Raw genomic sequence first — 14,757 nt, forward strand, 5'->3', positions numbered from 1 at the left:
TTTTCTTGTCTCTCAGTGCGGCTGGAGATATTGCCGGGAGATGCTACAGTTAGACTGTTAGAGAATCGGTTTCTAACTAATTACAGGGTAGGGACAACGGTTTCTATGTCTGTACCTAGAATGAAATCTTCTTTAAATTCTTCTTTATCATTTTCTTCGTCCTTGTTCAGCAGGAGGAATTTTCCACTCAACTTTATGTAAAATCTGGTTAATCAACATTGTTTCCAATTGCAATGACTTCATTAATTCATGAATTAATGAACAATTTCTCAGCGATTTCTATGTCCGTACCTAGAATGGGATCTTCTTTGAATTCTTCATTATCCTTTTCTTCGTCCTTGGTTCAGCAGGAGGAATTTTCCACTCAACTTAATGTAAAATCTAGTTAATCAACATTGCTTCCCATTGCAATGACTTCATTAATTCATGAATTAATGAACAATTTCTCAGCGATTTCTATGTATCTCTCTAGAGTGAGGTCTTTGTTGAAGTTATATTGTGCCTGGTTTTGAGTTCAGAATCATTTTTAACTAAACCACGTGAAAACAAGTAAATCATCAACAATTATTTGTTGAAATTGAATAAAAACACATATATATTCCGATGATACAACATTGTAATGCAACTACATAAATCGGTGGTGTTTCAACAAGTATTCGACTGAGTCATTGTCAATATGCAGTGATATAATTAATACAATGTGCAGTGATAATTAAGTGTAATATTTAACTATAATTTGGTGTTTTAATTTTTCTAAATTTAAAATTTGCATCTAATATTTATTTTTGGACGAAAGTTGAGCTTGAACTTCTTACAGAAGAAACATAACCTATTTTTTGGACATGTAATCAAAATTTGGGAATGGAATAGTTTTGGGCCAAGCCTGTTGTTCCTTCCCAATCATATTTATATGATTTGTTATTGTATCCACGTATAAATAAATAAATATTGTAGAACCGTACCATAATTAAACAAAAACACACATATGTTGTCAAATTTGACAAAAATGTTGTCAAATTCTACACATATGTTGTCAAAATGTTATTCGGTACATGACCATAGTTTCGTGACCGTATTACAGGTCACTTTTTCAAGTTGACAGTCAACTTTGAAGATGTGAGCTGTGTGGTCACGAAACCATAGTCGTGTACCGAATAAAACTGTGTAGAATTTGACAATATATGTGTGTTTTTATTTAATTATGGAACGGTTCTACAATATTGACAAAATGACTCAGTCTAATATTTGTTGAAACACAACCGATTTATGTAGTTGCATTATAATATTGTATCATCGGAATTCAAATTGCGTTCCGTATTTATTCCCTCCCATTAATAATTCATAGTTTTTTGTCAATACACAAGGAATCTTATTATTTATTTATTTATTCTAGATATTACAATTCACTTAATTGGATAGAAACACAGACCAACGTCCGAAACGTCTCTTATTCCAAATTTTGTTGAAAAATAATGTCAAAATTAAGGTTATGTTCACCTCGTCCAATAAAACACAAATTTATGCTATGAGGAAAGTTGAAGTTCAAAGTACTGTCCAAAAATATATATGAGCTGGAAATTTTGAATTCAGAATGATTAAAATACCAAATACTTATGTTGGCAGTGCCGAATATTACATTGATAATTATTATCACTATTAAATTTTATAAAACTTTTAAGTGAAAAAGCACTCACATTATTTGATGTGGCGACGTCCGTTTCGTGCTGGTATTGCACATTTTCAAGACGAAACGGACGTCGCCACATCAAATAATGTGAGTGCTTTTTCACTTAAAAGTTTTATAAAATTTAATAGTGATAATTATAGTGGAAACAAGATGGATAACCAACAACAGATTGATAATTATTGTTGTGGAATTTACAATAAATGTCTAATTGTAGGTAATTGTATATTGCATACTATAGTGATTGTATTGTAGAAGTATTTGTATGTGTTTTTTGGCAATAAACTCAGTTCAAATTCAAATAATCGATTTTGAAGTTAATTGATTAGTTAATTGACGAAACTCTCAAGTAGCTCTGAAGTTTATAATTAGTTATAATGTCATTTATTGTGAATTTGTGAAATAATTGACCGAGCGAAGTGAGGTCTAAGATTCAAGTCGACGGTTTGGCATTTCTCTTAATGTTTGAATGTTCAAATGTTTATAAATGTTTATATATTTTCAAGTTGCGCATTTACGGCGAAACGCGGTGATAGATTTTCATGAAATTTGACAGGTATGTTCCTTTTTAAATTGCGTGTCGACGTATATACAAGGTTTTTGGAAATTTTGCATTTCAAGGATAATATAAAAGGAAAAAGGAGCCTCCTTCATACGCCAATATTACCGTAAAAATCAGACTATTATTCATCATAAATCAGCTGTCTAGTGAACTATAATACTACCAGTTCAAAAACATCGAACATCTTGAAAATTTATCTTTCCATCAACGTTATTAGACAGTTGACTATAATACTACTCGTTCAAAAACATCGAACATCTTGAAAATTATTGTATCTTTCCATCAACGTTGTAGACAGTTGCAGCCAGACCTGATAACAGCGCTCACACTCACATTCCGGGACGACACGTTACGGTACTATAGGACAGAAAGCTCTATATTTATTTAGGATTTTTTCTAGACATTTTAAATTGATAAATTATTTATTAATTTTTGAGAAAACAACAGTTCAATGTAATTTACTGAGCGCGAGGTCCACTGTTCACAGAACTACTAGTATTGAAGACTAGCAGGTAGTCCACAAAACTTGGTTTGATTATAATCATTTTAAAAAAACATCTGAAATCATGAGACTTTGCTCATTTTCATTAGAATCTTTCCAATATAAGTTCAACTCAACAATTCTTATTCATCTCATCATAATCTTCACTACATGGATTAGGTTTATCAATTAACCTGTTCCGGTACTCATCTCTTTCTTGGCCTCCCTACATCTCTTATCACCTCATCTACACACAATTCTTATTCAGTGATTGACATTTTCTGTTTACGATCTCAACTAAACTTTTTTAATAAGGGCAGCAATTCGACAATAACTTAAATACCAATTAGCAACATTTTGAAAATTGTGTTTTTTGGCAATATAATATATAATTCAAATAAAAGATTGTTAAGGTAATTAATTAGTTAGCTCTTGAACGAAACTCTCAAGTAGCTCTGATTTTATAATTAGTTATATTGTCATTTATTGTGAACTTGTGCATTAGCCAGTCGGCATGCTTTGTAATTTACATAAAAAAATAAATTCAATCTAAACCCCATTCAATAACCTTTATTTCTCATTGAAATGGGACTGCTTGCTGTACAGCCTATCATTCGACAAAGTCTTGTCTATCATGAAATAAAAACACTCATATGTTGTCAAATTCTACACATTTTTATTTGGTACTGGACCTTGGTTTCGTGACCACACCGGTCACATTTTTTAGCTGTCTATCAATTGAGAAAGCAGATAGCGCGATCCTCTCTACCTTTAGAATAGAATAGAATAAATTTTAATGAGAGGGACACCAAGGGTATCTCAAGGTTTGATTCATGGCTGACTGGAGGGACATCATTAGAAACATTATAAGAAACACATCAGATTACCACAGGCAATTCTATATTACAACTATACACTAGTGGAACTACGTGTAAGAAGTAGGTACTAGAAACAGTTTATCAGAGATTGACAATGGTGTAATAACCGAAACCGGTCTTTCTAATTATCAATAAATCAGTGGTTTTTTGACAATTTCTTAGTCTTTTTCATTCAATATGAATAATTACCACAATATCAACTTCTCAACTACACAAAAAGTAGGTACTCTTGTCTGTGCTTTTACTCTACTTGTGGTTAAAGCCTATTCTCTATCCCATTCTGAAGCCTCCTTATATTCATTCACTATTAACAGATTGATCAAATAGTAAGGTTATTTCATACTACGTGTAAGAAGTAGGTACTCTTGTCTGTTCTATTACTATACTTGTGGTTAAAGCCTTTTCTCTATCCCATTCTGAAGCCTCCTCATATTCACTCACTACCTATAACAGATTGATCAAATAGTGAGGTTATTCCAATGTCCTCTCAAAAATAATGGCTAGTGACCGCACAATAAAGGCTCATTACCGCAAGGGCCTATATAAAATAGTTTAAAAGACTGAAGGATATCTTTTTCCATCTACAATTTTCAAGTGATTCCTCTCAGTGATAATGACTAGAGACCGCATAATAAAGATCATTATCTCAATGACACATTGGCGCCATTTCACCAAACCACTAGGGGGGGGGGCAAAAACCAAGAGGTATGAGGGGGGGGAAGGAATACGCCCAAAGGATGGAGGGTCCTGGGTTTCCCCATAAATGTTACATTCGAAGATGTTATTATATGCTTCATTTTCTCCAGTTTTATACAAATGTGGTTGAAGTATCAATAGAAGCATATAGGCCTACATTATTAGTATGAATCATGAAGTAATTATTAGAAATATAGGCCTACAGAGAGGCCCTAAAGTAGGAATACACTGAAACAGATTTCTTAAAAATCATGGAAAAGGATAAATTTTACTTTTACAATGACAATTTCAAGAATTTCATTGAGGATCATATTCTAATTGGAAAATAACTTTCAGTTGGAAAGCTAAGGAAACATTAAGCTGTTTCCATAATTCTGACCAACTCTGTACCTACATTTTTGATTGTCTGATTGTGCCCTTTCTTTTGCTTTCACTGTGACATCTTGCAACTTGTTAATTCTCACGTTGAAATTAATACAATAACTCACTTATTGTGCCCTCATCAATAATTGTACCCATTCTATATTTAAGCTTCAAGTATACCACAGAGAAAAATATATTCTTTATTACTCCATACCCATACTTTCGAGGCAATTTTGCTACATTGTTGATACTGTAGAAGGAATTATACTACTGCTGTTAGAAAAAAGTATTAAATCAGTATGAGATTCTAAGAATTCGTGTAGATAGACCTGCATTTTCATTATTCATCTGATCAATGGGGGGGGCCTAGGCCCCCCTGCCCCCCCTAAATGGCGCCCCTGCAGGGACATATAGAATGGTTTGAAAGTCTAAAGGACATCTTTTTCCAACTACAAATTTCAAATTGTTGCTAATTGGTATTTCAATTATTGTCGGATTGCAACTATCATTGAACAGCTTAGTTGAGATCGTATGCAGAGAATGCCAATCACTGAATAAGAATTGTGTGTAGATGAGGTGATAAGAGATGTAGTGAGGCTAAGAAAGAGATGAGTACCGGAACAGGTTAATTAATAAACCTAATCCATGTATTGAAGATGATGAGATGAGATGGATAAGAATTGTTGAGTTGAACTTATATTGGAAAGTCTTCTAAAAGTTTACAATGAACAAAGACTCATGATTTCAGATATTCTTTTAAAACGATTACAATCAAACCAAGTTTTGTGGACTACTTGCTAGTCTTCAATATTAAAATTTAATATTAATGTAGTTAATTTTAAATTTAATACAAGGTTAAATTTAATACATTTGATGTAGCAACTGTTCTTATGAATCGCCCTGATAACATTAATAACCAATATCATATTGACATGAACAACCACGATGATAAAACCGCCAATTTATTCAGTTGCCTTGGGCGAAGGTGAAACTTCTTTTTCACTCTTCATTAGTCATTCCACAGATGACACTCTGTATTGTTTTGTTCTCGAATCTAGATTGGTTATATACTTTCCTCTAGGTAACTCACAGTTCAATAAATCTAGAATACTTGGTGAAGAACACTTAGCAAGGTTCAACACTTGAGATTTTAATTTTAGAGACTTTCAAACTTCTATGATTTCTCTCTGATTCTTCTTGAATATTCATTCCATATTGTGAAATTAAACTCCGTTTTAGTGACACTTACATGTTCTGTGGGGCTAATTGAAGAGACTAGAAATGTTGTCAAAAAACCACTCTATTTAAATAAAAATTAATATTTCAAATGTGCTCACACATCACTCAAGGTGCGTACAGATTTACGCGCCGCGAACATGAGCAATTCACTTTTAATCAGCTGACTATATCTGTATTTTTACAGGAACGGTAAGATACAGTTATAAAAAGCTTGCTGGCATCAGCTAATTAAAAGTGAATTGCTCATGTTCGCGGCGCGTAAATCTGTACGCACCTTTAAAGTTACACTGTAACTTACAGCTGATGATGTGTGAGCTTACACGAAAGCATGCTTCTATAAAATATTAATTTTTATTTGAATAAAGTGGATTTTTGACAACATTTCTAGTCTCTTCAATTATGGAAAAGTTCCACGACATCAATATTCACGCTACAAATTTAATCTATTTTATCTATCAACCTGTACTTTTTCGCTTCCTGATAAACTTCTATGAAGTATTCGAATCATTATTTATTATTGTCATCATCCTTAGCAAAAACATTCGTAGGTTCAGATCTAAAACACATACAGATCTGTCATTACTACAATATTATTATATCTTGAATACTCCAGAAGACTTCAGATAATGAGAAAATTAGGTTTTTGTCAGATTCCTGCTTTCGTGAAACTGAAATTGATTATCCGTTTTGAACTATTTTTGACGAAGTATCGTCAAGTTCGTCATGGATAGTGAAATAGATGAGTATGAAACTGATTCTTTATTTTTTCATACATTGTACATCATCAAAATGATAAGGAGAGAAAAAATAAGGTAACCTTGTGCTATTCCTCACCCAAATTTAGATAAGGTTACACATAGCTCGAAATAGGACTATAAATTTTATAGCACATGCATGGAAATGAAAATGAAAATATGCAAATGAACTTTATTATGCCTTTGAGTAATTTAACAACAGTTAAATACAATTATCGTTTCAGAATTATACTAGCAGAAATTTTTCATAGACGCTGCCAGGCATTTCGAGACATCTAAGAGAATATGAATATTAATGAAGGTTAAGATTATAGATGAATCATCTAAGAATAGATAATAATCGTATATCTAATAACAATAAAATCACTTCGCTTTAAATATTTTAAAGTTTTTATATTGTTTTTAGTGGCAATTGAGTGGAATATTTCTAATTATTTATTAATTCAAGCCATCTAAATTCAAAATTTATAGTTTTAATGTTTATTTTGGATTAAAATTTTATAAAAATTGTACACCTCACCTTCAAAAATTGTACACGTTAAACCTAACCTCATTTTGGACTTTGTCACTTATAAATTTGGAAGAAAAATAGCACAAGAACTACCTTATTATTTCATCTTTCAATGTTATTACATTAGTGTCATTTGCATTGTGAATAAATAAATAAATAAATAAAAAATAAATAAATAAATAAAAATAATAAATAAATAATGAATAAATAAATGATCAATAATAAATAAATAAACAAATAAATAAATATTTTTATCTAATAAGAATATTACATTTGGATCACTTGTTTCAAGATGTATGAATCATTTCGTAAATACTATAGATGATAATCTTATACCTAATAAAAAAATAAAATTTGACTCACTTGTTTTGTAGAAAAACACAAGCAGCAGAATAGGCCTAAATAACGCAGTATCATCGTGGTATCAATCCTTGTCAGCTTCAAAATTGTTTATAATTATTGCACTCCCACACTGTAACACTTATCTGTACACATATTGTCAACCAGAATGGTTCGGATGTCACTCATACAATTTTATTTGGAAATTTTCGATTATGTTGATGAGTAATCCACAGTTTTCCTTGTTTAGCATGGTGTGAGGAATGGGGGCTTTAATTATCCTCGGATCCATAAGAATTTATCTCAAATAATTAGAAAAGTCTAAATAATTGTCTTCAAAATAATTTTTGTTTAGTCTATTTTCCAATTATTCAAAACGTGGTTTTTAGTGTAGAATTCACGTCAGTTACTATCAATGATTCAGGGTTGTAAAATTGGTGAGTAGGTTTCAAGAATTGTCAATCAAGTCATGATTATAACTATATAGTTCCTTGTAGTTATAGCTCCTTCTCGACAAGCTCTTATCAGTCACCAACCGATACTGTTCCAGATTCCACCATGAATGAGCTTCTTGGAGGCTCTCACAGTATTAGAAATAACAAAAATGGAGTTCCTGAAGAATTGTTCAATTCTTAATAAGATCAAGTATCCTTCTATATACACCAATATCCAAAAAATAATAATTGACGTCCTCCAATCCAATTATATAGATTGAATTTATTATAGAATTGTTGTTCTATAAACACTAATATCTAAAACAAGATTGGCGTCCCAAGTTCTGATGTTGAATACAGTAAAAACCTTCAAATCTGATCCTCAGATCAACGAGAGCGATCTACACATCTTCGAGTATCGTTCACGAGTATCCAGAAATCTTGTCGAAGCACTCAGTTTTTGTAGGGATGTTAGATAAAATTGCAATATTCTTCTCAACCTTTAAGATGTCTACAAGGTTTGAGACTGTAACTGTCAAGTTCTGAATCACTATAGTCAAAGATCACTATAGTCACTCACTCCGACTTACTTCAATTCGCTTCACCTCTCACTTTGTAAACCTCGTAAATGAATCACCGAGATTTCCTGTTCAAGACTGTGATAGTAAGTGCACTACTTTTGAATGGAAGTAATAAATTTGGTTATGAAAGTCGTGGTTAAGCACCGATTTCTCAGCTAAGTCCTGGTTGTTCCGTGGTGGACGAAGCTGTAAATAAAGCACCGATTTCTAGGGTAAGTCTTCTTGATGTACTAAGCTCCAAGTGAAGCACCAAATCTTGAGGAATTTGTTGTAGATTATCAAGTCCGCTAGTTAAAGTGTTGTAAATGGAGTACAAATTTGTAGATTAAGTCTTGAGAATCTCGTGAAGTACTAAGCTTCAAGTGATTTTCTGATAAATGTGTTGTAGATTATCAAATCCGCTTGTTCAAGTTGTGAATGAAGCACAAATTTTTACGCTGAATATTGAGAACATTGTGTGTATTAAGCTCTTAGTGAAGCACCAAGTCCTGAGAAATTTGTAGTAGAATATCAAGTCCGTTAGTTGAAGTGTTGTAAACGAAGCACAAATTTGTAGATTAAGTCTTCAGGACCTTGTGATGTACTAAGCTCTAAATGAAGCACAAAGTCCTGGGAATTTGTTGCGCGTTATCAAGTGAAGTACCAAGTCCTGGTTAATTTTCACACCAATCTCGAATGAAACACCAATTTCCAAGTCCGAAATTTACGACAAATGAAGCACCTACATCCAGGCTAAGTCCGAAACTTATGTCAAGTGAAGCACCAAGGTGAAGTCCGAAACTTACGACAAGTGAAGCACCAACATCTAGGCTAAGTCCGAAACTTAGTGGAGACAGTTGTAAAGTACACTATTAAGGTGACCTGGTTACCGGCGCGAGTCTAGGAACTTGACTGACTAAAAACTGAGGCCAACGAACACGTTCTGAGCCACTCTTAACACTGACGGTCTTTCAGTCGCGTGGTGATTCCACTGTCCTTCCACAACTTTTTCTTTCCCATCTCTCTTCTCCTTCCACTCCTTCCCGTCCTCTCCTTCATCCTTCTCCTTCTCACCTTCCTCTAGCTTTCTTCCTGTCTCCTTCCTCGCGCTCTCCCAACTATTCGGAGGCTAAACGCCGGCTTCTAGGCAGTTTCCACTGAGTATCCTCCTTCTAATCTCCTTCCTACTCAGCTCACCTGGGGCGCATTCAAAACCTACAGCTGAGTATGTGATACACTGGCGGGCGATGTAGACAGGAAGCTCGTGTTGCAATCTATTTACAGTAGTTCAATCAATTTATAAATGTGACTACTTACTTTTCTCTCTTTAGGGCTACTGAAATTATTGAAATACTCTAAAAATGATCAAGTACCTTTCTCAATTAATAGGATAATTGTTTTTGTGATTTAGTTCAGGATAACGTACTTAATTTCATTTATCCTGTTTCAATGCATCGAATAGTATTGGTTCTCAGATAATAGAACGAGAGTATAAAGGTGCGTACAGATATACGCGCCGCGAACATGAGCAATACACTTTTAATCAGCTGACTATATCTGTATTTTTACAAAAACGGTAAGATACAGATATAAAAAGCTTGGCATCAGCTGATTAAAAGTGAATTGCTTATGTTCGCGGAGCGTATATCTGTACGCACCTTAACAGTTCAATACTTGATTTCACTATATTTCATGTCTGTCATTATGTGAACTTATGTACTATTCATATTGCTACTCTTTCCTGCACACAGGCATTTTGCCCATGCATGGAGAAAAATGTTTATTGTTTTTATTTGAAATGTATTTGGTTTGTAACATGAAATAAATAAATAAATAGAGTAGCGAGTACTTATTGATGACTTGAGGCTCGAATCGTTGACCGTTTGTGGGTTTGTTTGTTTGTTTAATCATCATTTGTTTCTAATATTTTACTTAGTTAGGCTGATTGCAAAAAGATCAAAATTTTATTTTACTGTACGTGGTTATAATTCTATGTATTTTCTGATATTATGCAGTGTAAATTTATTTAAACTACTACATTTTTTTTAAGTTGATATGTAAAACTTTTTTTGTTGTTATGAGCAAGTGAAATAAAAAAAATTTCTTCTTCTTCTTCTCCTTATTCGACGATATCTTTTGAATGGTTTCATCAATCAACTACAAATTTGCAGCACAACATATTCTCTGAACCGTTATATACAGATGTAGTCCGTTGGCCAACGAAAGTGACTCACAACTTGAAAATTACATATTTCAAGATTAGAGCAATAGTTCATGATTGCTTCAACACCATATTACGATGTAACTTCATAATTATTTTGATCATTTAAAAGAATAATATACTGTGTTAACTTTAGGATTTCTGTCCACAAGAATTCTAGAGAAAAATTATTCTAGTGGAGAAAGGCAGAACTAACCCAAGAAACATGGGATATAACTCAATATATGGGAGTGAACTATGATAATGTAAGCCACGCCCCAAATTCAACAGGCTGTCTCATTGGACAATGACTTGCATGTGACATTCTCAAGCTGCTTGCTTCCTATTGGTGGAGAGCTGTGAAGGTAAAATGGTGACTAGTTAACGCATTGACCAATCAGAGAGCTCCTTGGTTTTTGAGACATGGACTTAATCAGCCTCTGCTGCATCGATTTCATATTCATGTTATTGTCTTCAGAATTGTATTCAATGATAAGGATACATTTAAAGACGACTAAATGCATTATTAACAAATAATTAATAGAACTTGTGAATATCACAAATTTTTAAATAAAAATAATTTTAACTACAAACATTAATAAAAATTATAAATGCATTATTTACAAAGATGTAAACTGAACTAGAAACGTATTAATAATTCCATCCACAGGTTCAGCTTAAGCTTTTTGAAATGCTTCAAATTGAATATACAGTACTCCTTTGAATTTGGCCAAAGTCGACAGATTTTATAAATTTATTTAATATTTTCCCTCTAAACTGAGACATTCTCTTCGGCTTATTTTTCATCGCATATAATCTAAAGAGTCTAGTTCTATCTTGGAAGCTATGGTTGATTGAGAATCAAAGAAAATGTTTAATATTATAGGAGACAATCTTCGAAAAGTAGACTACTCATCCCAATCTAGTTATCAAATCAATTTATTAACCTTTATCTTTTCTCTTATCTTTCTGATTAACCCATATTCTTCTGGGTTTGCATTGCAAGTAGCGGTACTGTTTGATGCTCGCTCCCCCCCCCCCCTAATTCATTGATTTGGGATCCATTCCTCTGAGTTTTGATTGATTCATCGATTTGTGATCCCATAACTAACCGTCTATACTGATGAGAGTGCATCATAGAACTAAAAATTAAATTCAGGCATAGAGAAACAATAGCGTGAGTAGAATAAACCCCCTTGAGTGTCCCCTGAATCATAGAGAAACAACAGCATAAATAGATATCCCATGGTATAGGGCGTTTATGTCACAACTTTTACTATTTTCTCAAGCCGATTACTGTCGATTTTTACCGTTTTGACCGGGTAAGAGTGTATGAACGGCACAATATGAGAAACTACCAGCGTCATAAAGCTTTACATGAAAGAACTACGTGGACTATTCGCTTGAGATAACAGTAAAAGTTGCGACATAAATGTCCTATACCATGGGATATCTACTTATGCTATTGCTTCTCTATGGTTTCATCTTGGAAGCTCACTCCCTGGTTGATAGAAAATATAAAAAAATTGCGTATCATATAATTTGAAAAGTACTCATCTCAATCTAGGTATCACCTCAAATCAAATTATCAACCTCTTTTTTCTCTTATCTTCCGTATCAACTCATATCCTTCTGAATTTGTATTGCAAGATACAGAGCAGTTCTACCTGTAAAGCAATTTTCAATCCATTCACTTGTTTCCTTCTAGTTCCGTTTCCGGTACTTGGACTCCAGCTGTGATAATCGAAAGCTTCCACTTCTTTCATCCATACGTCTCCTCGTTCTCTCTTTATTTCCCTCTTTGTTTCTCCATTCAACTCCTCTCTCTCTTTCTACTTCCTTATCATTGCTAATTTATTTTACATCAACACGCGCTCCGCCTCCTACTAATCGATAAAACGCAAGCGGTGAAAAAAAAGAAACAGAATGCAGAAGGAAGAAAATGGGACTAGCTGATAGCAATGGAGAAAGAGAAAGAGAGCAGAATAAGAAGAAGAAGAAGAAGAAGAAGAAGAAGAAGAAGAAGAAGAAGAAGAAGAAGAAGAAGAAGACGACAGGAGTAAAAGGATAAGAAGAAGAAGAAGAAAAAGATGCTGATGAAGAAGAAGAGGAAGAAGAAGAAGAAGAAAGAGGCAAAGTTGTTATCACGTGGCGTGCATTTCATATCAGCGATGAAAGCATTTAAAATCGTTTTTGATGATTCACGGTTTCATTACTTCTTAACCGCGGTTCTTGGTTTGATGTTCCCTTTTTCTATCGGCGTTATCTTTCAACTCAAACGATTATGTAGTGTGCTGAATGTAGTAGTCTACTGAGTAAATAGTAGTCGAAAAAATAGTAGTTTTTTAATTGCTAAATAGTGTGCAGTCTAGTGATATATTGTAGTGTGCTGAGTGGCCGGCCCAATTCTACAGTAATTAAAGTAATTCTTTAGTAAGGTGATTAGAATCTGGAAAGGATTTAGAACGTTAATGGTTTGAAGGATGGTTAGGAATGTATTTAATTGGTGTATTGAGGAATTGCTTTCAAGTGAATTATAATATTATTGTGAGTCTGGATAGATAGTGAGGTTCACCTTATGGAGAGAAAAACGTTGCCGATTCTCTGCCTCGCCACTGCCTTCTACAGAGGATAGCTGACTCCGTTATATCTGATGTACAAGTTATATTAATTGTTAACTCGTAATATTAATTGATCATTCTTGTTCAGAATAATCAATCCAATTTCATTCGCCAAGAAATATTTTTTTCAATGATCCAATAATATTTGCGAATCTTTTGAACAGGTGCATGGTTTTATCAAAGAAGACACAAGTTTCAATAGTTTTCATAGATTCTATTTCTTGATGGATCCACCTAAATCCTCAACTATGTGAAGCGAAAGAAACTTGAACAAGTGGCTTAGAGAAAAGATAGCATAAGTAGATAACCCATGGTATAGGACGTTTATGTTCCAATTATGGATGTCAATCCTGGGATCCCGGGATCCCGAATCCCGGGATCCCGGTCCATTTTTGTTACCTAACAATCCCGGGATTTCTCAGCGTCAATCCCGGGATTTCCGGGATTAGAAAACCTGAAATTGTGAATAGTATTTTTCCAAAAACAATTCAATATAGATTCATCTACAGTGGTGAATATGAGTTTTGTATGACTAATTTATTGTTCTAAGGCTCAACTCACATGTGACTCAGGTCAAGAAGAGACTCGACTCTAGTCGAGGGCATTTGTTTAGAATGGTGAGGTCGCCATCTATCAACTCTCTTATCTGTCTAATGATTCATCATATAATTATCTTCTCTTTCTCTATCATAAGTAGAATAGCTAGTTGAAGTGATACAATTGGCTCGACAAGATTTCATTTAGTAGTGGTGCAGCTTTTGAAAAAAGTTACTCCTAATTTGAAAACATTTATAGGAATAGAATGTTTAATTTTAATATGTTTCCTAAGTGATGTTTCATTTAAATAATATCCTCTCCCTCTATAATGAGCCCTTTTTTATCTACACACACTGTTACTGAACATGTAATTGAGGAGGAACAATTGGTTTAAAATGCATGAAACTGATTTTTTCCAATCCCGGGATCAGTCCCGGGATCCCGGGATTGATATTGGATAATCCCGAAATATCGGGATTGGAAATCAGTCCCGGGATTGACATCCCTAGTTCCAATTTCCACTGTTAACTCAAGCCGATAGTCCTAGTTGTTGTTTTTCGTGAAGCTATGTGACGCTGGTAGTTTCTCATACTGTGCCGTTCTTACACTCTCACCCCAACAAAACAGTAAAAATAGATAGTAGTCGACAATAATTGACTTGATTTAACAAAGAATCGGCTTGAAATTTGGAACATAAACAACCTATAGCCTACCATGTGATATCTTCTCATGCTATATTTTATTTGTGATAGTTGTATCACTTTCGAATTTATCAGTACTGTAATCCTATATTCAAATTGAAATTATGTGTCTCCAGGCGATGTAATCGTCTAATAAATCTTATTCGAATGGTAATTTATATATGAGATGGATTTCGATTCATTGTGAGGTGAGATA

The 14,757-nt window shown here is 33.6% G+C and overlaps 2 protein-coding genes across 2 annotated transcripts in view; one reads left to right on the forward strand and one right to left on the reverse strand.

The window, feature by feature from the left end:
- LOC120353378 overlaps nucleotides 1-9,684 on the reverse strand; it is a 46,401-nt gene extending 36,717 nt beyond the window's left edge. The window contains exon 1 of the mRNA XM_039436880.1: nucleotides 7,533-9,684. The gene's annotated coding sequence lies outside the window, so the exon portion shown is untranslated. The remainder of the gene's footprint in view (nucleotides 1-7,532) is intronic.
- Nucleotides 1-14,757, forward strand: part of LOC111051410 (transducin beta-like protein 2) — a 119,660-nt gene that overhangs the window by 88,063 nt on the left and 16,840 nt on the right.

Source organism: Nilaparvata lugens, chromosome 10 (assembly GCF_014356525.2).
Source record: "Nilaparvata lugens isolate BPH chromosome 10, ASM1435652v1, whole genome shotgun sequence".
NCBI classification, from domain to species: Eukaryota; Metazoa; Arthropoda; class Insecta; order Hemiptera; family Delphacidae; genus Nilaparvata; species Nilaparvata lugens.